This window comes from Mixophyes fleayi, chromosome 4 (assembly GCF_038048845.1).
Source record: "Mixophyes fleayi isolate aMixFle1 chromosome 4, aMixFle1.hap1, whole genome shotgun sequence".
NCBI lineage: Eukaryota > Metazoa > Chordata > Amphibia > Anura > Limnodynastidae > Mixophyes > Mixophyes fleayi.
In genome coordinates this window covers 90,785,874-90,811,280 of record NC_134405.1, presented here as the reverse complement: position 1 = coordinate 90,811,280, position 25,407 = coordinate 90,785,874, and the positions used below count along the sequence as shown (strand labels likewise).

The following is a 25,407-nucleotide window of genomic DNA, read 5'->3' as shown; positions in this document are numbered from 1 at the left end:
GCAGGAGCGTTACAAAGTCCAAATGGCATGACAAGATACTCAAAATGCCCATCGTGCGTATTGAACGCCGTCTTCCATTCATCCCCTTGTTTAATACGGATAAGGTTGTAGGCCCCTTTCAAATCCAGTTTAGAAAAAATTGAAGCTCCCTTGATCCTATCAAAGAGTTCAGAGATCAATGGTAAGGGGTACCTATTCTTTTTCGTTATGGCGTTGAGGCCACGGTAGTCTATGCAAGGACGCAATCCGCCGTCCTTCTTTTTTACGAAAAAGAAACCTGCTTCTGCTGGTGACGAGGATTTCCGGATAAAACCCCTGTTTAAATTCTCCTTAATATATAGGGACATGGCCTCTGATTCGGGTAGAGATAATGGAAATACCCGTCCTCTAGGTGGTATCTTATCCGGCAACAATTCAATGGAGCAATCCCAAGGTCTATGAGGGGGTAACTTGGAAGCCTCCTTTTCACAAAAGACGTCAGAAAACGAATGATATTGAGGAGGAATACCGGAGGGTGTTGGAAGACAGCCCATAGCGGGTCTATGAATCCTGGGAAGACATCGGGAATGACACTCTGAACCCCATGCAAGAACTTCCGGTTTCTGCCAATCTAAAGTGGGGGAGTGAAGTCTGAGCCAAGGTAAGCCTAAGATCAACGGGTTGATAGCCTTTGGAATGACTAAGAAGGAGATTTCCTCAGTGTGTAGGGCTCCAATGCGTAGAGACATGTTGACAGTTCTGTTCTTAATGGATCCTCCAATGATACGACTGCCATCTATAGCTGTAATGGCAATAGGTGGATCTAAGGGTTGCCTAGGCAATGATAACCGCTCTACAATGTCAGCTCGTAAAAATTTCCCCGCTGCACCGAAGCGCTGGAAGAGACAATTGTTTATCAGTATATTGCAGAAGAACTTGGATAGAAAAACTAGAATCCATAGGAGAGAGAATGTTCATACCTAACTTAGTCTCTCCGTCATCAGTTAGGTCCGATCGTTTCCTGGGCGCTTCCCACATTGACTCAGGACATGACTGGGTTCCCCGCAATAAAGGCATAAACGATTCTTGAACCGCCTCTCTCTTTCCTCCTGGGATAAACGTGCTCTTCCCAACTGCATAGGCTCTTCCTCCGGTGTAATAGGACTTTGGAAGCGAGGAGCCAAACGGAAAGTAGATCGACGGGAACTCTCTCTCTCCTGAGTGCGTTCACGTAAACGTATATCACTCTGGTTACAGAGAGAGATCAAAGCATCCAGGGTATTGGGTAACTCTCGGGCTGCTAGCTCGTCCTTAATACGATCGGACAAGCCTTGCCAAAATGTGGCCACTAAAGCTTCATTGTTCCAACAAAGTTCGGCCGCCATAGTGCGAAATTGAAGGGCGTACTGGCCCAGAGTAAGGGTACCCTGGCGCAGACGGAGGAGTCCAGAAGCTGCACTGGAGACTCGTCCGGGTTCATCAAAGATGCGTCTGAAGGTTTCCAGGAAAGTGGCACAATTATGGAGGATGGGGTCATCATCTTCCCAGAGAGGAGAAGCCCAGGCAAGCGCTTGACCAGACAATAAGGAAATAATATAAGCGACTTTAGTTTTCTGTGTAGGAAAGTTTCCAGGCAAAAGTTCAAATTGAATAGCACACTGGTTCAAGAAGCCTCGGCATTCCTTGGGATCCCCATTGAACTTGGGTGGGTTAGGTATGCGGAGTTGAGAGGTTGTGGGAGCAGATACAGCTGAACTGCTTGGAGCGGGGGCAGGTTGTGGGGCCAGAGCAGGTGGAGGATTAGGAGCTGCCACCTGAACTGCTTGGAGCGTATCCAACCTGTTAGACAGAGTCTGCAGAATCTGTAAAAACTGTTCTTGATTTTTCCCCTGTTCCTCAACCTGAGCCGCTAAGTTATCCAGTAGTACTCTCGCAGTGGGATTCCCTGTCGCTTCCATTAGTTAGATAAGGGGGGTCAGAGCAAACTGTTACGATTTTGATGCCTTAGTCAGTATTAGCACAGGCTTACCTAGGGCGCGGAGTCTAACGGCCTTCCGGTCTTCACCAAGAACCACCGCAAGGTAGTGTGGACTTAGCTGCCGAAGAACCGCAGGTCGCGGCCCCCAGATTAGCCTACTGACGTAAGGGAGAAAGTTCTAAGTGATGGCAGGCAGACAAGAAAATAGACAATGCGGTGCAAGTACAGGCACTAACCGTTAATTCTAGGCGTTGTAGGTCTGGAACAGTAACCGGTAGATGCACAGAGGCAATGGGTGCGTGGCAGGATTTGAGTCCAGAGAATAGTTGGTAACACAGCCGAGTCGGTACACAGAAGGTATCAGGTATACGGTGCCAGAGGGAGATCCAGAGAATAGTTGGTAACACAGCCGGGTCGGTACACAGAAGGTATCAGGTATACGGTGCCAGAGGGAGATCCAGAGAATAGTTGGTAACACAGCCGAGTCGGTACACAGAAGGTATCAGGTATACGGTGCCAGAGGGAGATCCAGAGAATAGTTGGTAACACAGCCGAGTCGGTACACAGAAGGTATCAGGTATACGGTGCCAGAGGGAGATCCAGAGAATAGTTGGTAACACAGCCGAGTCGGTACACAGAAGATAGTCCAGTTGCGTAGTGCCAGGGATAAGCCAAAGAATAGTCAGGTCACAGCCAGGTAGGTACACAGGAGTAGGAGGAATAGAGGAGTTCACAGAGAGCAGGTTCACAGGAGTCAGGACACAGGAACTGTAGCCAGGAACAGGAAACACATTGCTCTGACACAGGCTGCGTGTCAGAGCAGGGGAGATATAGGAGTTTGAATTCCCCGCCCAGGAGTCACATGATCGGCAGCAGAGAGAACCCGGAAGTGCGGCAGCGCTAACAGAAGAAGCGCTGAACAGATCGGACACCGCTGTCAGCTCCTGCTGACAGCGCAGGGGAACGGGAACAAGGTAAGTTCCTAACAGTGTTTTTTTGTTTGTCCACCTGCCCCTTAAGGATTGACCACAAGTTCTCAATGGGATTAAGGTCTGGGAAGTTTCCTGGTCATGGACCCAAAATTTTGATGTTTTGATTCCCAAGCCATTTAGTTATCACTTTTGCCTTATGAGAAGGTGCTCCATTATGCTGGAAACGGCATTGTTTATCACCAAACTGTTTTTGGATGGTTGGAAGAAGCTGCTCTTGGAGGATGATTTGGTACCATTTTTTATTCATGGCTGTGTTATTAGGCAAAATTGTGAGTGAGCCCACTCCCTTGGCTGAGAAGCGAACCCATACAGGAATGGTCTCAGGATGCTTTGCATGACACAGGACTGATGGTAGCGCTCACCTTTCCTTCTCCGGACAATCGTTTTTCCAGATGTCCCAAACAATCTAAAAGGGGATTCATCGGAGAAAATGACTTTACCCCAGTCCTCAGCAGTCCAATCCATGTACCTTTTGCAGAATATCTATCTGTCCCTGATGTTTTTCCTGAAGAGAAGTGGTTTCTTTGCTGGCCTTCTTGACACCAGGCCATATTCCAAAAGTCTTCTCCTCACTGTGCGTGCAGATGCACTCTCACCTGCCTGATGCCATTTCTGAGCAAGCTCTGCACTGGTGGTGCCCCAATCCCAGGGGCGCACGCAGGATTGTCAGGGAGGGTGCAATCTTACAAGCAGCAAAATCCTTCACTGTAAAGCCCTTTTTGTGCAAAGCAATGATGACTGCACATGTTTCCTTGCAGATAACCATGGTTAACAGAGGAAGAAGAATGATTTAAAGCACCACCCTCCTTTTAAAGTTCCCACCTGTGTTAATGAGAGAATCACTGACCTGATGTCAGCTGGTCCTTTTGTGGCAGGGATGAGATGCAGAGAAATGTTGTTTTGGGATAAAGTTCATTGTGATTGCAAAGAGGGACTTTGAAATTAATTGCAATTCATCTTATTACTCTTCATGACATTCTGGAGTATATGCAAATTACCATCGTTAAAACTGAGGAAGCAGACTTTGTAAAATATAATATTTGTGTCATTCTCAAAACTTTGTCCATGACTGTACTGTATATATATATATATATATATATATATATATATATATTTATATATATATATATATATATATATATATATATATATATATATATATATATATATATAAAGTAAATCTCCTCCTGCACTGCAGTTAAAGAGGATGTACATTGCTGCATGAAAAAAAAGATCAGCAACTCCTGCTGCATCTAAGTTTCCCTCAAGGTCTCATTTAACTTACCTTATTTTCACTGAATTGAAGTTGACTGTATATATCTGCTCCACAGCTTCGGGGTTTTGTAAACAGCTAGAAGAGCAAACTCTAGAGGAAAATGTCCATTTCTAGAAATTAGGAGTTGGCAAATGCTGAGGCATACATGGTGTGAAGTAAGCAACAAATATTTTCAGCCATCTCTTCTATCAAGTACACAAAGCTTAACCATATCCAGGGCCTGATTATCCAATAGGCCAACTAGGCTGCAGCCTAATGTGGAAGGCTTCGGGGGGGGGGGGGTATAAACTGAAATAAATTTTTCACATTTAAAAGTTGTTCTTCAAAGTAAAAATAAAACATTAAAGAAAAATATAGTAATGTTTTAATCTTGACATTTTCCCATAGTAAAGGCTGACGACAATGGGTCATCCTTGAGTGGGCGATTGAGGATAAGTGAGTAGGAGAAACAAGGATGGCGACAGGTGCGTGCACGACATGCCCTGCCACCTTCTCATCTTCACCTCCAGTAGCGATCGTTCATGCCTCTGTTCTGCTATACAGTTCTGATTTTAATGAAAACTAAATGAGTGATAAAGACTGTTGTTACCATTTTAAAAATCCAAGTGGAGCTGAGTTTTGAAAACATAGAAACATAAACACAAGTAGGTGGGCAGGGGTATGAGTGTAAAAGAAGCTGGGTCTGAAATTAAGAACAAGTTAATTTTTACCTACATGTATGAGTCTGGCATGAAAGGCAAGGGGGCACTACAGGCGTATTAGTCTAAGGCGGCCTGAACCCTTAATATGACCTTGCCCATATCTGGTGAATAGTTCGGTGCACTGAGCAATATCTGATATCAAGTACACAAAATTGAGCCATATCTAAATCCAAGTACACAAAGGTGAGCAATAACTGCAATCAGGAACACTATGCTAAGCAATATCTGGTGCCAAATAAAATATACTGAGTGATATCTGGTTCCAAGCATACAAAACAACCGTGTAAGAGAAGTTGTTTCCTGTTTTGCACTGAACTGTGCAGCTAGTCAGAGTCAACACAGTAAGACAGCAATCAAAGCAGATCAACATATGATGAATGGGCTGATAACCATTTGGGAATTAGCAGGGAACAGATACTAGGAACACATTTTTTAAATGATAAAACAGAAATTGGGCCCCCAAACTATTACCCAGTAGGCTAACCTGCCCTCCACAATGATATCTGTGCTGCTTAGCTCTGGCACTACCTTCCTGAAGTCTCTTTTTTTGGATGATCTTAGGGGTAGATCTAGATATATAATCTTCTTAAAAGTGGAGATGTTGCCCATAGCAATCAAACAGATAATAACTATCATTTTCTCGAATGTACTATATAAATGAAAGATAGAATCTGATTGGGTCCTTATGTGCAACAACATCACTTGTTTTTTTAGAAGGTTTCATATATCTATGCCTTTGGGGGTCTAATTATTAAAACAGTGACAGCCTAGAGCTGCCGGTGAATGGAGCAAGTGCTATATTTTAGTATATAGGAGCGCTTTTGCTCTGTTGCCCCTGCTGCGTTGCTATGGCAACCGGAGAACGGCCCCCTGTCGTCTAGTGAGGAAACAGGAAGTGGGGAGCACTTCCTGTTTGACCAGTAAAAATAACAGGCGCCGTACTGTTAGTTGCGCTCTGTATATTTATATATATATATATATATATATATATATATATTAATATATATATATTTATATATATATATATATATATATATATATGTCCAGATATAAAACCACCAAGTGCATTACCAACCTGCCTGCATCCGTATACTGTATATAGTATATAGAAGTGTATAAGTTCAACTGTATTCAAACTGTTACGACAGTTGAATACTGCTGTACAACAAGTTACCAACTATTGTGAGTATCTACATCTGTGTTATCTTTAATAAACAGCAACCTGTTTAAGTTACAATTTAGAATGGCAAACTTTTTCTGGTGCTATACTACAGATACAGGGGATCCCAGGAAATACTGTTTCACCTAACTGTTCCCTGGGCTCTGTTAGGGGGAAGGAACAGGTCAGTGAATATTAAAAGTGACTCAGAATCTTGCTGCAAAAGTACAAAGCTGTAGCAATAGTTTTGTTCCTTAATTTTTAACACTTAATCACTGTCATCATCACAGCTTGTTCTTTAGAAATAGATGTCAATTTTTTATTTTTAGCACCCTGTCATGAGCAAATTGTTGGTCTCTGGATACGTTTTGTCTGCATGTGTGATCAGCTGCAGTGTGATGCACCTGAGGCCTTAGTCAGACCTGGCGCACACACTCACTATTTATCCACAGACATTGTCTGAGTCTCTCTGCTATGACAGACAACAGAAGAGATGGATAATCACATTTTCTTTGCGTATGTATTTTTTTTTATTTATGGTGACACAAAGTGGATTTTATGGTGAATTATGTCATTAGTCTGAGTGCTGCTTGTTGTTCTTTTATCTCTCAGGTTCTTTATTTGAAAACCAAATTATTCCCGACTGAAATCATAGGAGAGTTTCCATAAAGGATTAAATTGTTATTTTATAACATCTCTGTTGTCACTGACAATGCTTGTCTAGTTGAATTGTACAGTGTGTTTGAGTATTAGAGGATCTGTCTGGAATGACAACGCTTATCTGTCAGTCGCTGTTAACACTCTGCTGAAAAATTGTTGCAATCATATGTTATATAGCTTTAACGTTGAGTTTCATTTATCACATAGTACTTACGGGGTCTACAATCCTTTAAAATGTACATGTTTTATTTAAATATACAGTCCATCAACCTTGCCAAACTCTCCAATCTTTCTCCTCCCCTTTACCTACAAACTTTTTGAGCATCTTGCCTATAATCGCCTCTCCTATTTCTCCTCCTTCTTCTCCTCCTTGACCCACTACAATCAAGCTTTTGTCCCTCCATTTTGCTAACACTGCCCTTACCAAAGTTACTAATAATCTTCTATATGTCAAATATAAGGGCCACTTCTCCTTACCCATCGCTTTGGACCTCCCTGCATCTTTCGACACCATGGACCACCCTCTCCACTTACACACCCTCCCCTCCATTGGCCTCTGTGACACTGTCCTCTCCTGGTATTACTCATTCCTCCCCAACCACTACTTTTCTGTCTCTTCCTTTGACTCCTCCTCTTCTCCTCTTCTTCTACCCATCAAGGTCTCCAAGGGTCCATCCTGGGCCCTGGTTTCTTTGTACACCTCCTCCCTATCAGAGCCTTCCGCCTCTAGTACTACCTATATGCTAATAAAACATTGGCCCATTCTCATCTTGCTCCTCATCAATTTGTACTCAACGCAGCTGCTGGACTTATCTTTCTTTCTGGCCGCTCCACATCAGTCTCTTCCCCTCTAAGCCCTGCACTGGCTCCCCTTTCCCTACAAAATCCTTTTCAAGATCCCCACTCTTACATACAAGGCCCTTGCCAACTCCACTGCTCCCTACATTTCCAACTTCATCTCCATTCACACACCATCCTGCCCACTGAGTTTGGTCAATGATCGTCGCCCGTATTCCCCTCTGATACCTCTTCTCATGCACGCCTGCAAGACTTTTCCCACACTGCCCCCCTCCATTGGAACACTCTCCCTTGCTCCATCAGAACATCCCCTAATCTGTGCAGTTTCAAATGGGCATTGAAAACCCACCTTTTCTTAAATCCCTTCAGTCTTCCGCTTAAATACCCACCTAGTTGGCTACCTTTCCCTCTCATCCCTTCTTCCTCTCTCGTTCCGTGTGACTGTATCTCTGTATCACCCTTGCGTCTTCAGCTTCTTTGAGCAGGACCCAGTCTCCTTCTGTTTCCACCACTTTTAACTTTGCTCTCCAGCTACTCAGCCCACCTCCTTCTTGGACCTTCTGCTCTCTGTCTCCTCTCGCTTTTCTCTGCACCTCTCAGTGGCTCTTAACCTGTCAGCCGCACCCACCCTTCTGGGCACAGGTTTCCAGCTTGTGCTAAATATTCCACACCCTGTCTCTTTAGCTGTGCATTGAGCTTCCTGAGTTATAGTGCTTATTGTTAACTGTACCGTGCTGTTTTACCTTTTACTGTCTTATTGTTTGTCTCTGTACGGCAGTACAGACACTTTGTGGTGCCCTATAAATAAAAATGAATAATAACAACAATAATAATAATAAAGATAAAACCCCAAACTGTAGAGACCTGAGGCCTGATTCATTAAGGATCTTAAATGAAGAGGATCCTTATTTCAGTCTCCTGGACAAAACCATGTTACAATGGAAGGGGTGCAAATGAGTGTTCTGTTTTGCACATAAGTTAAATAGTGACTGTTTTTTCATGTAACACACAAATACTTGATAGCTTATTTGTACACTGGCATTTAAAGCTGATATTTGTGTGTTACATGAAAAAACAGTCAGTATTTAACTTATGTGCAAAACAAAACACTCATTTGCATCCCTTCCATTGTAACATGGTTTTGTCCAGGAGACTGAAATAAGGATCCTCTTCATTTAAGATCCTTAATGAATCAGGCCCCTGATCATTTTCAATTTTACTTTTCAGCCATAAATGAGCAAAAAAATGAATAACAATGTTAATACGTCATGGTATTATCAACTGGATGATATACATTACAAGTAAAAAGAACACAAGTTCACGAAACTGAGACAACAAGTATGAAAGGAAGCAGAATGTTAAGTGCTGTTTAAAATGGGTCATGTCTGTAGTCATGGAAATACTTTATAGCTATAGTGAAAAAGTTCATAACAAAACACAAAAATGTTACCAACATTGTGAAACTGGTACATGGATAATTGACAGTATATAGAGGGCACTTTTACACTCAAGTCTTATTTAGTGTTGGTAGCCAATATATAATCTATGTTATACTTCATGGTGCCCAGAACCACCTTCTTTGCTTTGTTTTGGAATCAAGCATTTGGACCGCCCCCGCCCCAGAATTACATCACGGTAAACCTATTACCGTTAGTATGGTAATTTTAACACAGATTTCTGCTTGCAGCTCAGGGAGCCGTGAGCAAAAAGCCGGTGTTAAAATTACCGTATTAACTGTAATAATGCACACTATTACTTTAATACCGGTAATAATACGCAGGCCAGGTTACTTTTTACACAAATGCAACATAAGTTAACACAATATAATTGGAAGGGTACCTCCAAGCTCAGAGGCCTAGTGCCTGAGTTGAATGGGGCCACAGGCTAATCCTGAATATTATTACTGTTGTCACAGGCCTATGGCTTGAATTTAATTATCCCACAGACTATGCCTGAATTTAAATGTTCCTTAATCAATCCTGGTTCTCCAGGGCTTTATGCCTACTATTGCAGCTTAGGACTAGTGCCGGATTTTTCCCAGGGCCTTATGCCTAAAGGGAGGTGGGGAAAAATAGAGTGCAGATGCAAGCCTGGAAGAGGTATGCCCACAAAAGCCTTGCCTTGTTCCGGCCATCTCTGTGGAGGTCCACACTGTCTCTGTTTCTGGTTCCCTGGCTGCCTTCAGCTGCCACTGGAACCATTGCTCTCGCCATCCAGATCTTCCTCCATCGTTGTCTTCATCTCAGCATGCAGAATCTCCAGCAGCGTCCTCTCTCCCTTGGCTCCACCGATGAACTGGGCTTGGCGCCGGCCATGACGGATATATATTAGTCATCTCGCCAGAGCTTCGCGGTGATGCAGCAAGTCCCAGTTGGCTTGCCAGGGCACCAAAAATTCAAACAGTTGGAGGCGAGCCTTGATTGACTCACCTCTCTGGCCGCCAATTGGCTCATGGGAAATCATTTTGGAAGGAAAAGGAGATCTTACCATCACTGGATCCCAGGGCAGGTGAGTCTGCTTTTCTTCTCTCTTCCTTTCTTCGCCCTCTTTGCGGGCTCTGGGGGACACCTTCTCACACTCTCATGAACAGGGTCCTCTACCCTATGTCTCTTGTCTGTATCTATGTCTTATGCTGAATTGTTTTGTATGCCATACAATTTGTTCTGTTAATTGCATCAATACATTTATTATTCTATTTATCTGTACCCATTGTTCTTAACTGTGTGCACTTATATAATTTTATAATTTTGTTGATGTTCTAACCCCTATGTATGAGACTGCGGAAGTCATGTGCCACCTTATAAATAAAAATAATAATAACGCTGATAAATGTTTTCTTAAGCTGGGTACACACTGTCTAATTTTCCACCAACTTTTTATGCGGATCAATTTTACATCCGATCAATGGTCCGATCGCTCGGTCTATAGCCTGCATACAGACTAGCCTCGTTTAGACGATAAGTGGAAGAACGACTGTCCCGGTAGCGACTTTTACAGCCATGGTTCAAGAGGAGAGACACCTTCTTTCATATGCCCCTACTACAGGAGATACGGGCCAACATCCCAGATGACTTTAGGGATTTCCTGTGCATGAATGAACCCTCGAGCATTGTGCAAGGTGAGCAAATGGGACTATTTCTGGTGTTATATAAAGCCTTTTGTTAACTTTAGTACAGATATAGAGTTTAAATGCTAAGCATTTTTTATTTCCTTGTTTCCTAGATACCATCGTCATATCCAATGAAAGTTCTGAGGGAGAAAAAAAAACATTGTAAAGCTCAACGATTATTTTAAAGGAATAACACCAATTATAAGTGACATCAAGAAAAAAATTAAGAAGCTTGAGAAGAATTTTGTTGAAATGTCTATGCTGTTTGGAACGGTGTGCAACAACCCACTAGCACCTTTAAAGTGTAGTACTATTTTTATAACTTTTATTATTCTGCATTAAATATTTTTATAAATTATTCTGCAATAAAACTGTTGCATTAACACTGTGTGGTTTATTCTGGGTATGTTACAATTATTAGTTAATAAAGGCTAATATTGGTTAATATTAGTTTATAAAGTGTATACGTTTATTGGTTTAGACAGGAGTAAGTTTATAAAGGATAAATATGAATAGGTTGCCATTTATAGATTTAAAGGGTTACATGACACATGTGCTTTACACAAGTGTAATGGTCTGCAACCAGACAGGTACAATACACTTGTATACAAAACACAAAAACGTGTGTAATCTAGTACAGTACATGGACACTGTAATAGATTTAGCCACACTGACATACACATATTTTGCTTTACAAAAAAATGTGTATTGCGTGACCAACAAGGTGGTACAGGGACCTAATTAAGAAGGCAGACATACGAAATACACATAAAAACGTTGTTTTGGTATAATACTACAATTTATTAAACTGGCTGTCATATGCTAGATGCATCAAGGCAGTAGACTACTGCTATTGCTATTCCGTTACAATCATCTAATTAACAAGTCAGTGATGTGCGGACACCGCACCACGTGGAACAGGTACAGGCATCTGAAATTTCCATACACACGTCCCCAACGGAGCCCCAGCTCGAGAAAGTATGGGAGGATTATCGTGGATCGATCGGAAATTTATACACACCACACGATGGAAAGGTGATTGGAACGAAAATATTGAACAGTACGACCAACTAAGTGAGGCGACAATCGACCATTTGGGAAGACTTTTGACCATTGTGTTACTACACACACTGACCCGACTTTCGAACAAGTGGTCATATGCCGGCTGGTTAAGGCCATTATTGGAAGAAAAACATGTAGTGTGTACCCAGCTTTAGGCAAATACAATTAAAGATTATGGATGGATTCAGCTATTTTTTGTTTTAAAGTAATTGGTCAGGGTAATATAGTATTCATATTTCATATCAACAGTTTAATAAAAATTGGTTTTAAATGAAGAGCTCAGAGATCTAGTATGTGCTCAAAGTACAAGTGAAATTCTTGACACATGTGCTTTTATCTTGCATTAAGCCAGGTCTAATCTAGTACCTGCCACAACACTATAATGTGGAACACCTAGTGAATGGCTGTCTGATCTATCTAGCTGCAGCGAGGAAACCTGCCTGACGGGTGATGATCAGAGAGATCTGGATAAACACAAATAAGAAGTAGTCTATATTTAGGCGATGACTGTGTTCCAGGGACTAATCCTCTTTCACTGAATTATCTATCCTACAGATTACATTGTTTTACTCCTCCCATAGCAGGAAGATGTACAGTACTCAAATCAACCAGCTGTTCAAATATTAGTGGGAGAAAAAAGGAAAAAGCTTTTGAGGCTCAGTTAATGCCCTCGGTTATTTCTTCTATTTGTAAAATTACCACTGTAAAAAGGAAGCAATAATGTTCTATTGTCTTCATCATACCTTGTTGATAAAACTAATATGTGCAGCTCCTATCCATTTATAGGCTGATGCTTGTGAGGGTGGGAGCATATCATTGCCGAATGAACAAGAGAAAAATTCCACAGGCAAAAACAATGATGATAATAATAATAATAATAATAATAATAATAACAATAAGAGTCTTACCTCTAATTTGAATATCAAAAGCAAAGAATTTACAGTAAAAGTTTGCAGACATAGACCTGTGTATTAGGTTAGTACTACCCTCTAAGTGTGCATACCTACTTATGCTGTTTACATGCGTTTTGTTTTTATAAATCTTGTTTTTATTAAATTTCACTACGTAACAGACAGATAATAAAATGTGCAATATATCTGAACAAATCAAGAAATAATATTAATAAAAGCATATGAGAAATTTAAAGGCAGCTGTGAGGCCACAGACTAGAAAAAAAATATAAGTATGTTTTTCAACTGACCAATATTAAATATAAGGATAGAAAAAAGAAGAGGTGAAGGGAGAGTGCCATTTCCTGCTCTGCTGAGGGTATGTTTGGGAAACTGATTGGATAAGTGTGGATGGCTCAGCCAATTAGCTTCCTCAACAATCTGACTGCAGACCTACATGAATTAAATAATCTCAAGGAGATTCAGGAGTGCAGGTGGTGTCTGTATCCCATACATTGTTAGGGTCCTGAGACATGGACCTCATAGATGTTATTGCAAGAGGAAGAGAAACATTACTGCCTAAAATCTTCCTTTAAAGCAGCAATCCCACATAGAATTTTTTCTCTCTCCTTTAAGTATATAAATATCAAGTTAAATATGTTTTAAGCATGCATCTGACAGTGATTTTTATTGTCCTTCTACAAATCATTATCTCCTTTTACAATATCTCTGTGTAGCAGACAAGTATAGCTTCCAGTCAAAAAGACACAAACTTTAAGAATGTTATGTGAAGCTAGAGGGGGGAAAAGAAGGGTGAGGACAGAGCACCTCGCCTCACTACAACATGTGTCCCGTGTCTGTGGTTGCCATGGTAGTCACATGACACCATGGAAATTGTGCAGAAATATAAATCATTTCAAGCAGTTTGAAGAAACAAGCCAAGGAACAGTGATAAATACTAAGCTTATTCTAATAGCCCACCACTGTGATTCATTTTAAGAAAATATACTTCAGTTTTAGTCACCATTTGCTCAGAGCGACTTATGTATTAAGTCTTCAACTTCACTGTATATAAAAACATATTTTTAGCAGAAATACATATCCCTTATTTTGTTTTAGTGATCTTCTCTCATGTAAACAAATATCTGCAGGTAAAATGCATAAAATGCACAGTGAGGAAGCTCATAGTGTTTACCATAATACCTATAACCAATAACGACACGGACACCAGAATAACGTTGGAATTAAAATATATTTATTAATATTTATTAAATGGATATATTAAACTAAAGGGGCTGAAGGCGGACGAGAGCAGGGCAGAAGGCAAACACAAAACCAATAACGGTGGAAAGGTAAGGCCCTTGAACCACCAACCCAGGATTTACCTTATCTATTGGCCGGTGCGAAATATATGTCCAACGGCAAGACTACACCCCCCTATATAAACCGCCAGAGATAATCAACATACTGGCCCGGAGTCCCATTCACTGGACCCAACACACGTGATGACAACACCATACGAAAGGGGGGATAGTGACCTATGACATATAAACGAAGCACCATATGCAAACTTACCAACTGCACTGCTCTCCCACCGAAGAAACAAAACCATTTAAAAAACAGCCGGGAGGGAGGGAGGAATCCGGAAACAGAGAGGGGAAAATGGATGACAACCAACACCTATATAAAACAAAACCACCCCCCTCTCTCTACCTATTGGTTCAAATATATACAAGCCCATAGGCTAAACACCTAATCACTCACCCACGTGATTTTAACTGCGTTCAGGCTGATGGCCACACTTCTCTAGTCTGAAGAACTGCTTCCTGTTACTGTAAAATGACCACTGGGTTTGACAAAATCCATTTATTCAGTAAGTGTAAGTGATCAGATAATGGAATATGTGCTAGCAATTGTTGCATGTAGGAAGGAAACATTGTCAGTTGTGATATTATTTTTCAAGGTTGATACACTTTACAGAACAAAGCAGAGTGTGTGTATTCCCTTAGCTCTACAACATATAATTCTAATATTTCCTAGGACTCACTCTATGGTTGTCAGTACTTCCCTCAGGCTGCCCCAGGATGTCTTGTTAAAAATCCATAGTTATAAATAATTATAGGGCACTCAGTAATTCTCCTATAGGTACACATTTAGAGCTAGATTTACTAAGCTGCGGGTTTGAAAAGGTGGGGATGTTGCCTATAGCAACCAATCAGATTCTAGCTTTCATTTATTTAGTACTTTCCACAAAATGACAGCTAGAATCTGATTGGTTGCTATAGGCAACATCCCCACTTTTTCAAACCTGCAGCTTAGTAAATCTAGCCCTTAGAGTTGGATGTGCGTCTATTTTTCTTGCGGTTCCATCAAGTGTACATATACACAATGGTGCACCTGCCGTAAGTAGTACTCTTTTTTAGTTGTTCACATCACAATATGTATGGGATGCCAGTATGCTTTTTTTTGTGCACATATTTTCTTACTTGTGCTATATGCTCCATAAATAAGCCCCTTAATGAGCATAGGCTCTCTTATATGCCAACAGTCTTCTGCCATGTAAACATCAAACTTCAGAAAACAGAGAAACTGGTCAGTCTAACATCTAGCGTTCTTTGGGTGCCAATCTCTTTTACTCTTCCCTGCCACTCAATTTGTCTGATTGCCTTCCTTTTGTAATATATATATATATATATATATATATATATATATATATATATATATAGTTGGCAACTATCACTAATTTTCAGGGACAGTCACAGGTTTCAAAGTTTTATTTTTGACCCTGGAAATGTACAATATTGAAATATTGGTGTAGTACATACAAGAGACATTTTTTGCCTGTAGTTACTGTATTCCGACATTGTCCTGGAGGTAATCAGGACAAATTGGGCACACAAAATGTTACGCCCTGTTGGGGGTATTGACCTAAAAGCATCAACATGTCCATTGCTGCCAATGGCTGCCACAATACCAGCATAACATGGCAGCCAGGGCTCACTGGAACATGTAGTTCCACAATAGTAAGTAATAATAAAAAAAACTTATATAATAATTTTATTGAAATAAACACTCCCAAACACTTTTACCTACTCTCTCCCTATGGATGCATCCATAGGAACTCTTGCCCAATTGGTTCAGATTCCCAAATTGGTTCTAAAATCTGAAAGTTCAACAGAATTTCTTGTATTTTAGATTTGGATTAAATAAATGTTAAAATATTTTCTTTATTAATGTATAATATTATTATACATTATAGTTATATTATACATTAATTATACATTATAGTTGTTAAGCTGGAACAACTCTTCCTTCCTACATCTTGTGTCAGTGACTCTTCCCTTCCCCTGTATGCACCTGCAGAATGCTCTCTGTGTTGTATAAGGGTCATAAAGAGGCTCAATCTATTGCATAGAGGTTACTAGTATGTTCTCTGTATTGTATTGCGGCCACATGGATGCTGTTTGTATTGCATACTAGTCACTAGAATGCTCCCTGTGAGGCTCATTTTAGAATTGGATGTAAATCAGATTTTTATTGTGTAAAATACTCATTTCTGTTTGGACCTGCAAAATGTTCTCTGTGTTGTATAAGCGTCATAAAAAGGCTCATTTTATTGCATAGAGGTCACTACAATGTTCTCTGTATTGTATAGCGGCCACAAGAATGCTGTTTGTATTGCATAGTGGTCACTAGAATGCTCCCTGTGGGGATTGGGTAGAATTGGATGTAAATCAAATTTTTGTTGTGTAAAATACTCATTTTTGTTTGGCTCATGGGCACAAACAATGCATCCGTATATATGACCTTATGTAAATTTAGTGACATCTTGCGGTTATAGAGGCGGAATGGGGGAGAGAAGAGGCAGGCAAGCATAGAGCCTGGGTCAGTAGCTTGTGTTATACCCCAGGCTCTCATTCTTTTTGTGTGTTCAAGTTTTGTTATTGTTATAATGTGCACTATGTACTGCTTACCCTTGACAGTACTCCTTTAATAATGACATAGTAATACTGATAATAATAATTGAAAATTTGAATGAAGAAACAAAATAAGTTGACCACACTATATGATGTGCACACATAATGCTTTGATACTATAGAAGCCTTTTATATGCTGCTTTTATCGATCTTCCTCCTATTAATACTTCTTCCTGTATAAAAACAAAAATTCTACTGGCTTCACAAATTGCATTAGGTGGTCACAGGTCAATTTACTCATTTTACGTAATCATTATTTCTTTTTACAACCAAAGCTAGCTACACTAATTGAGACACTAGTAAGATGGATGATTTCAATTATGATTGCTGCGATAAAAGACCACCTGTCAGGTGCATAAGCCAGTAATGTTAAGTCCTTAGCTGAAAAAAGAACATTCTAGAAAGAGTCACTGAATAATGGGATGATTTACCTGGGGCCATTACTAAAACTGTCTAAACACGGCCCATACATGGTCATTTGAGTCGATCATTAAATGACCAGATATGTGCCATATTTGACAAAGTCACCCACACCTCTTGTGTTTCATTGATCAAATACAAGATACAGGGGAGGGCTGGCAAATTTCAGCCCTGGGGGGCAAGACTTGACTCAGCAGCCTAATTTAAAGGAAAAAAAAGCAGGTGGCCCAGTGACCCAGCCCAAGGTAGCCCACTATGGGACCGACCCGGGGGGGAAGATGCCCCTTTGCCCCCCAGCCCAGCCAGCCCCTGACAAGGCATGACCTGGAACTGCCTTGTTGCATAAAGCAATCGGCCTGCTGGATCTCCACAGTGGCCATTCACTTCTAATCCAACAGGATTGGATTTTGATCATACCAGATGCTTGTACGATTTGGCAGTACATGTACATGCAACAATGGCGGCCTAATTTGGTCACAGTTGACCAACATCATCTATGCATGTATAGCCACTTTACAGTGCAGCAATTGGCTGAACATAAGACCAGCTTTTTCTCCATCACAGGACTTTAAGTGCTCAATACCATTGCCAGACTATAAATAACATTTCATAAAGTCAGTGTAGTTGAAGTGGTGCAAATTATCACAATTCTTCATTTTTACATTAGCTTTCTGTTCTGTATGTTGTGCATCATCAGTTTTCTCTTTAACTTAAAAGTCATCACATCTGTCATGTTAGCAATCCTCCTCCCCCTCCCCTCCATCTGCTCCTCCAGTCCCTGCTTCCCCTGAGCCTCAGTGCTTGTTTTATGTGTGTGTGTGTGTTATGCAGCCTGATGGACTCTTCCATTCCTCGTATCACAGTGATGCCTGGATATACTATTACACTGGGATGATCGGCTTGGTTCTCAAGAGCTTGTATACTTAATCGTATGCTTGTGATTTGCCCTGGGCACAGCAGCCTCTGAAGGACCTCTCTCAATGGCACCTGCAGAATAAAAAGGTGGATTTTGCAGAATTGTGGAATTCATCATTCCTTTGATCTGGTAAGAATCACAAAAGCTCTATCTTATTATACCCTCTGTATCATTTCACTCTGGTAATGGTACAACATATGCTCCGGTTACCTCGATAAGCACAGAGCCTTATGCCAAGTGTGTTTGGAGTGATTTGTTTATCACAGTTATATGAGTGAAGAATATACTATACTCTGCTACTGAGACTAGTGTTTTGAAAGAAGTATCTTGTATGGTGTATGTAGTACTGAGAGTAATGTTTTAAATATTTCTTTAACCTTAGGGTTTTATTTAGATGAAAAGCAGCAGGATATGTATGTAACATTTACCATAACAGGGCAGAGTCAATTTATAATTAAAGTTGACACCAGTATATAGAGAGAACTACCAAATGTAGCTAACAATGTGATCATATTAGCATATTCTCTTTTTTAAATTAGGTCAGTAGTATCAAATATTAATAACGTTTTTTCCGTTTCAATGCGTGGGATGGTTGAACTAGGTTCTAGGAGAAAGAGAGATTCAGGATTCATTTGTCAGTAGCTGAAGACTGGGTGTTGAAATACACTAATTAAAAATGCTGCTAATTTAAGTTTAAAAAGAAAAACAGAATTTTGTTCGTTTAACACCTTCCAGAAATAACATTTTGATCACACATTAAAGGCACAAGGTTATATAGTCAGTTGTATTCAGTAATCTTTTTCACTCCTCCCTGATGTTGATTAATACTCCCCTCATTCTGTACCAGATAACTATATTAATCAATACACACAATGCACCAACTGTTCTTAACTACACTGTAGATGTTATATTGCTATAAACACTGTAAATTCAGGGAAAAGTTCAGCTTTGCTTTCCATAAAAATATTCATATCCTACATTTATACATCTATTACAAATACTGTATAGCCATACACTGGAGGGAAATAGAGCATAGTACATAAAACATAGAGATCCAACAAGCAACATACAAAACAACCAAAGGCAAAATGCAGAACATTCAAGTAGAACAAATGCACTAATACCAAATTATTAAGTATAATGCAAAATATGTAATAGGCGAGGCACAGAAAAGACAGAAAGCTTAGTACAGAACGTGCAAGACGCAGAATACAAGGAAGCACAAGTGGATGAGGTGAGACCCGCTGAAACAGACAGGAAAAGAAGAGGACCATGCTTCCGAGAGAGGGTCGTGCTCCTGAGAACTTACAACAGGGTATTGGTACCAGGAGACCTGAGGGCTGCAAGTGGCCCATTGTGCTTTCACTTGCAACTCCCAGTTCCTTCCTGCTTTATGCCCCATCAGTTATTTCCTCTACTTTATGTCCCATTGGCCCCTGCATTTGTTCTCTGCCTTATGCCCCAATAAGATTCAGCTGGGGCCACAAGTGAGGTTCGGTAGGTCATAAAACAGAGAATAATACTGAACTCGATCTTATTCTTTGTCCAGAGCAGACAACTTCTGTATCATGTGACCTTCTCCATACCATGTGACCTCCTTTGTATACAGTGCTGGGAGGTCATGCAATACCTGTGAGATCAGAGGAGGAGGAAAATTCAGTCAGCTCTATGTGGTCTCCCTTCTTCCTCTGTGAGAATTAGCTGCATGGTTCTTTCTTATTTCATAAAAGCAACATTAGGAAAATGGGACTGTAATGACAATAAATCCTCCTTCATTAACACCTTCATTATCACTACTCCCACATAATTTCCCACTACACATGTTACTAGCACATCAGTCATATGATAAACCTCTGCAAGCCTTCTACATATTGGCAGCATATCATCCGAGTTCATACCCCTTATTCCTAACCAATGCACTACCACCTCACCGCCTTCAAAGCCTATTTGCCTCTCGTCTGAGCTGACCATTGTCCTTTTAAAGAGAGATAAAGGGTTTAAGGGAAATATTCCAGAAAGAACAGTAGAGGGAAAGAAGGATTCTAATGTCGCCACCTTGCCAGTACCCAGGTCTGGGTGTGTGTGAAAAAAAGACAAGTCCCGGAAAGAGAGAGCAGCAGCAACGGTTATATTATCAGAGGATAGCTAGGTTTCAATGACAACAAGCAGGTTGAAGGAGCGGGAGATAAAGACATCATGGATGGGGGCCAGTTTGTTACATACAGAGCCCAGGCTAGAGGGAGAGAGGGAAGAGGAGACGCGTGGTGAAGGTTGTTGGGGTTACTCGATTGCGAGGGTGGACAAGACTTTGGATGAGGGGGTGATGGGGGGAAATAGGACAGGAAACAGAACTAGGAGCAGGCCCCACAGTAGGCTGCAGTGTACACCTTGCATGGTAATGACTAAACTCATCTAATTTCCATGCGAGCATGCCCTAGCTCTGCCCATCCCACATAGCAGTCAATAGAGGGTGAGATATAAGGAAAAAAGAGTGAAAATGTACCTCTCTTTCCTCCATATTTGCTTTAAGTACATACACCCCCATCTTTATTATACTGTAGAGTTGGGTATTATCGTCATTTTCATGTTTGTTTTGAAGAGTAGGAATAAAGTTTCAGGATTCAAATCTTAAGGGCACCTGTCCATGGTTTTCACGGGAAGACCACATACTTTACATCCCAACATTTCAAAGGGTAAAAAACATGCACTTTCAATCTTAAATCAACACATGCACATTGACAGGCTTGGATACATATCAACATAAAGCACAACTTATGACATATTGCTACAAGTACAACAACTCATAATTAGTTACAAGATGAATTCTTAATTTAGTTATAAATTAAGTTATAAATGCATTTTCACATGGCAGATTTAATTAACAATTATGTCATGGATGTTGTTGAGGACCACTGGCTTTTTCACAGAATGTGACTTCATCACTCTGGCTATAACATATGATAGTAGAATATTATATTCTAGTTGGCACTAGTTGTCCATCAACTAAATGACTCTTTTAGAAGTGAGAGAACTGGGGGCAAATTTATCAAGCTGCGGGTTTGAAAAAGTGGAGATGTTGCCTATAGCAACCAATCAGATTCTAGTTATCATGTATTTAGTACATTATACAAAATGACAGCTAGAATCTGATTGGTTGCTATAGGCAACATCTCCACTTTTTCAAACCGGCAGCTTGATAAATTTACCCCCAGTTCTCTCACTAAAAGAGCCATTTAGCTGCTGGACAACCAGTGACAACTAGAATATAACATTCTATTGACATATTTTATGGCCAGAGTCAAAAAATAATGTCGGTAGTCAGAATTACAACGTTCACACTTTGGAAAACTCACAGTGCTGAGTTTGTAAGTTAGGTTTTGAGCAGGGCACTTATTGTGTGGAGTTTGTTTGTTTTCCACCATGTGGATATTTTCTGGGTGCTCCAGTTTTCTTCCACAGTCTAAAAATATACTGGCAGGTTAATGAGTGTGTGGTAGAGAGTTTAGACTGTAAGATTCAATGGAGAAGGGACTGATGTGAATGATTAAATATTTTTTGTACAGCGCTGTGTAATATGGTAGTGCTATACAAATCAACAATAATAAATAGATGATTTTGCAGGTGTCTCAAATGCAAATGAAGCTCTTTCTGAGTTCTCAGTCTACTGCCAGAACCCTGTGCATTGTTGGATTTAAACAGAGTGGGCTCAAAAGGGATTTTCGCTACTCAATTCAAACCCTAAGAAATCATGTTTCTGAAGCAGCGTGGGGAGTGGCCGTAGACATAAGAAACACTATGGCTACACTGCTTGTGGGAAATGCTTTAGTAACACTTGACAGTAAAAAACACTTGTAAATAAAAGACACCATTTTATTCACAAATGTATAATCGTTCTTTGCATTTGCCCTAGAGCAATCAATTCTGTCCTAAAGATTGACATAATCGTTCAGCTCTTTTACCTTGAATTATTCATCACTCATAAACCAAAGTGGTTCTTTTTCCTCTTGTGATAGAACAGGGGCCATTAGGTCCTATATGTAGAGCATACACATAGCAGGGGTCTCTACAGAGTTATTTCAGATATCAGTTATCTTTCTCTTTATACTTTTACAGAAAAATGTGTTTTTTCTTAATAAGAAAAATGTTTTCTTGTTTTCTAAGGAGTGATCAGGAAAACCACTCAACTCTACAGCCCATTAATCACTGACATGACTATGCAGTTACAATCTAGGCAGAAATATGGTTTGTTCCAGTGCATAGGAGACTGAGATAGTACATTGAAGCATTGCAATGCTTAGTGAAATGGTTCCTGACAGGGATAGAAAATAAGTTTGTTTGCTTTACTACTGTGACAGGTGATTGGATAGGTTAAGGAGAAACTAATGTCTAGTTGTTTTGGTGATTATGAAGCAGTCCTGCTCTCCTTTCCCTAGTGTTTCAGGTATACAATACATTATGTGCAATGTTAAAACTCAGTTTGTCAAAAGTTTTGGGAGTGCTTGTATTTATTTTGGGTAAACTCTAACATGGTGTACATTAACATGATAAAGTGGTTTACAGTGATGGTCTTTCAGACATAGTTCAGGAAGTCAAATAGGTTGGATTTGCAGAAACAATCAAGTGGTGAACCATCCTTACAGTAAAGAACCCTTTCATATATTGCTGCAAAAATGTTCTTCTTCCATACTCAGCTGATTAACTTTAACCAATGGCCATGCAGAGGACAAAAGGTAATTAGACAAATCTTTATATTTTCCTTGGATCTATTTATATGTGTTAGTTAGATCAGCTCTAAGGCATCTCCAAAGTAAAAAAAAAAACTATCCCTTTATTAATGAGGTTGCCCATCTCTAAACTCTTGAATTATCCTATGTCCTTCTTTTAAGTGGGATGCCCTAAACTGTACCCTAAATGTAATATGTGGTGCAATTAATATTATGTTTGCATCAGGTGGGTAACAATCAGCAGGGGGTCACTGATCAATAACTGTGGAAGAACGGAATCCAAGGCCAGGAACTAACATAGAAGGACAGGTAGATAGGTTGGTGGCAACAGTTTGGGGAAGGCCCTTTTCTATTCCAACATGATTGTGCCCCAGTGTACAAAGCAAGGACTACAAAGACATGTTTTGGTGAGTTTGGTGTGGAAGTATCTGACTGGCCCGCACAGGGTCCTGATCTTAACCCCATAGAACACCTTTGGGATGAACTGAAAGGGAGATTGTGAGCCAGGTCTTCTCATCCAACATCAGTGCCTGACCTCATAAATACTCTACAGAATGAATGAGCACAAATTCCCACAGAAACACCTTATGGAAAGAACTTCCAAGAAGAGTGGAAGCTGTTATCGCTGCAAAATGGGGACCAACCCAAAGTTAAAGTATATGTATTTGAATACCATGTCATTACAGTCCCTGTTGGTGCAATGGTCAAGCGTCCAAATACTTTTGACCATATAGTGTATTTTCATTAATGATTATTTTATTAACAGGTGTTAATGTATTTAATATTTTTTAGGTGCGTTCTAATGGGACTTTACATTGCCCATATCAATTGTGCATATCCTGCAGTCTGTTCTGCCTGTCTGCATACGTACTTACCTTTATTCAAAACAATCCGCTTGTACTTGAATACTGCCATACGTGAGTGCAATTTCCATCCTGATGAATCAGGCCCAAAATGTCTCACCATTGACACATTTGGCAAATATTATTTTGTCATAATGTTGGTGCAAATGACAGCTGAAATTTATTATGTCTCTTCTCACCCATTCAACTATAATAGTTTTCTTTTTATGGAGCCTCTAATACTGCAGACAACAGTGCCTGAGAAACATTTGTGAAATCACCTAAACTTTCTGTTATATGTCAGACTACTGATCCAGTGGAATAGATGAGAACACAGTTATCAAAGAGAAGAGTTGTAAGCTAAATTGTACAGGGATAAGTGGAATGGAAAAATGAGTCCAATTTCCTGATATTAGACTCATTATTACTAATAAAATGATAAAATACCTCATTTGTTTCCTTTGCTAGGACCACATGTAGCATTCCATTACTCAAATGTCTCTGATCTTACAAGACAAATGAGTTTATCATCTTCAGCTCAAAGGAAATACATCATTACTATTAAATAAAAAATGATTGCACCTTAATTGCTAAAGCTTATCATAAAGCATTGTATCAGTCATGTTGCCCATTTTTGTACTATTTTGCCATATTTTACAAATGCTAAGTGCTATTATATTAAATTCATATTGTTTGGGACTCACTGTCACAGTTGGAAGCCAGGCCATAGTTATGATGGTATATGAGAAAGAGAAATGAAAAGATAGTAGATAGTTGAAGTCAAGATAAAGATAAATCTTACTTTGTAGTGGTCAGGAGGTTCCAGATACTTGTATCTTATGGTCTTAACTATCAGGAAAACCAGGAAAGGATAGAGTGTAAGAAAAAGAAAAGGATACAGGATGGTCTACTCTGTAAGCATGCATTCAGAGGATTCCCACATAATTATTATTTTTTGGAAATTCAACCATGTTCATCCCTTTAAATTCTATTTGTGTTGATCCAGAAGACAGCAAAACAAAACCCCCAGTATTGCAGTTGTCAATATGGCTTCATAGATGTGTCTCTTTATTGACCCTAAATAGAGCAATGAGATTGCAATCGCTCTCATTATGCATTCTACTAATTAGAACCGCTGATAATATTTCTTATAAGAATTGAAAAAAAAAAAATGTGTTAAATTCTGTTAGTGAATTTTCCATCATCTAGTTGTGAAAGGAATTTCATAGCATAACCACTCTTACAGTAAAGAACCCTTTCTTATGCTGCTGGTTAAATGTACGTCTTCTATACTCAGCTGATTACCTTTTTTTACCTGTATTGACCCTTGGTAAATGTTGATTAGACAAATCTATTATATGTATTAGTTAAATCAGCTCTAAGGCTTTTTCAAAGTAAAAAGAACTATCCCTTTATTAATGAGGTTGTCCACCTGAACCCTTGAATTATCCTATGTCCTTCTTATAGTGAGATGCCCTACACTGTACCCCAAACTTAATATGTGGTGTAATTGATCAGCAGGGGTCACTTGTTTAATTACTAAGGAAGAATGGAATCCAAGGACAGGAACTAACATAGGAGGACAGGTAGATAGGTTAGAGGATTATGCAGTATGGAATTGTGAATCATGAACACAGCAAGACAGATATAGTAACCAAAGAAAAGAGTAGTAACAATAATATTGTCATATACGCCAGAGTCAGTAGTTCAGAGAGGGCAGCCAGTAAAGGTTGAAAGTAAAAATGAGTAGTCAGCCAGACAGGGGTCAATACCAGGGAATAAATGTATTAACTTTCGATTTTTTCAACCCGCCGCTATTCAGCGAGTTTGCAGTGGAAATTTAAAGCAACAATGGCTTTAAAGGCAAAACAATGCCTTTGACAGGTCACACTAACCAGAAAGCCTGCAGTGTGGGATCCACTTT

General features: G+C 39.9%; 1 protein-coding gene across 3 annotated transcripts in view; it reads left to right on the top strand.

Moving 5' to 3' along the window:
* The window catches only part of SV2B (synaptic vesicle glycoprotein 2B), a 105,512-nt gene that overhangs the window by 17,193 nt on the left and 62,912 nt on the right, over positions 1 to 25,407 (top strand). For 2 of the 3 annotated variants that reach the window (XM_075207723.1, XM_075207721.1), the window contains exon 1: positions 17,795 to 18,046. The exons of the other annotated variant lie outside the window; for it this stretch is intronic. The gene's annotated coding sequence lies outside the window, so the exon portion shown is untranslated. Of the gene's footprint in view, positions 1 to 17,794; positions 18,047 to 25,407 lie in introns of those variants that run through there. 3 annotated transcript variants of the gene reach the window in all.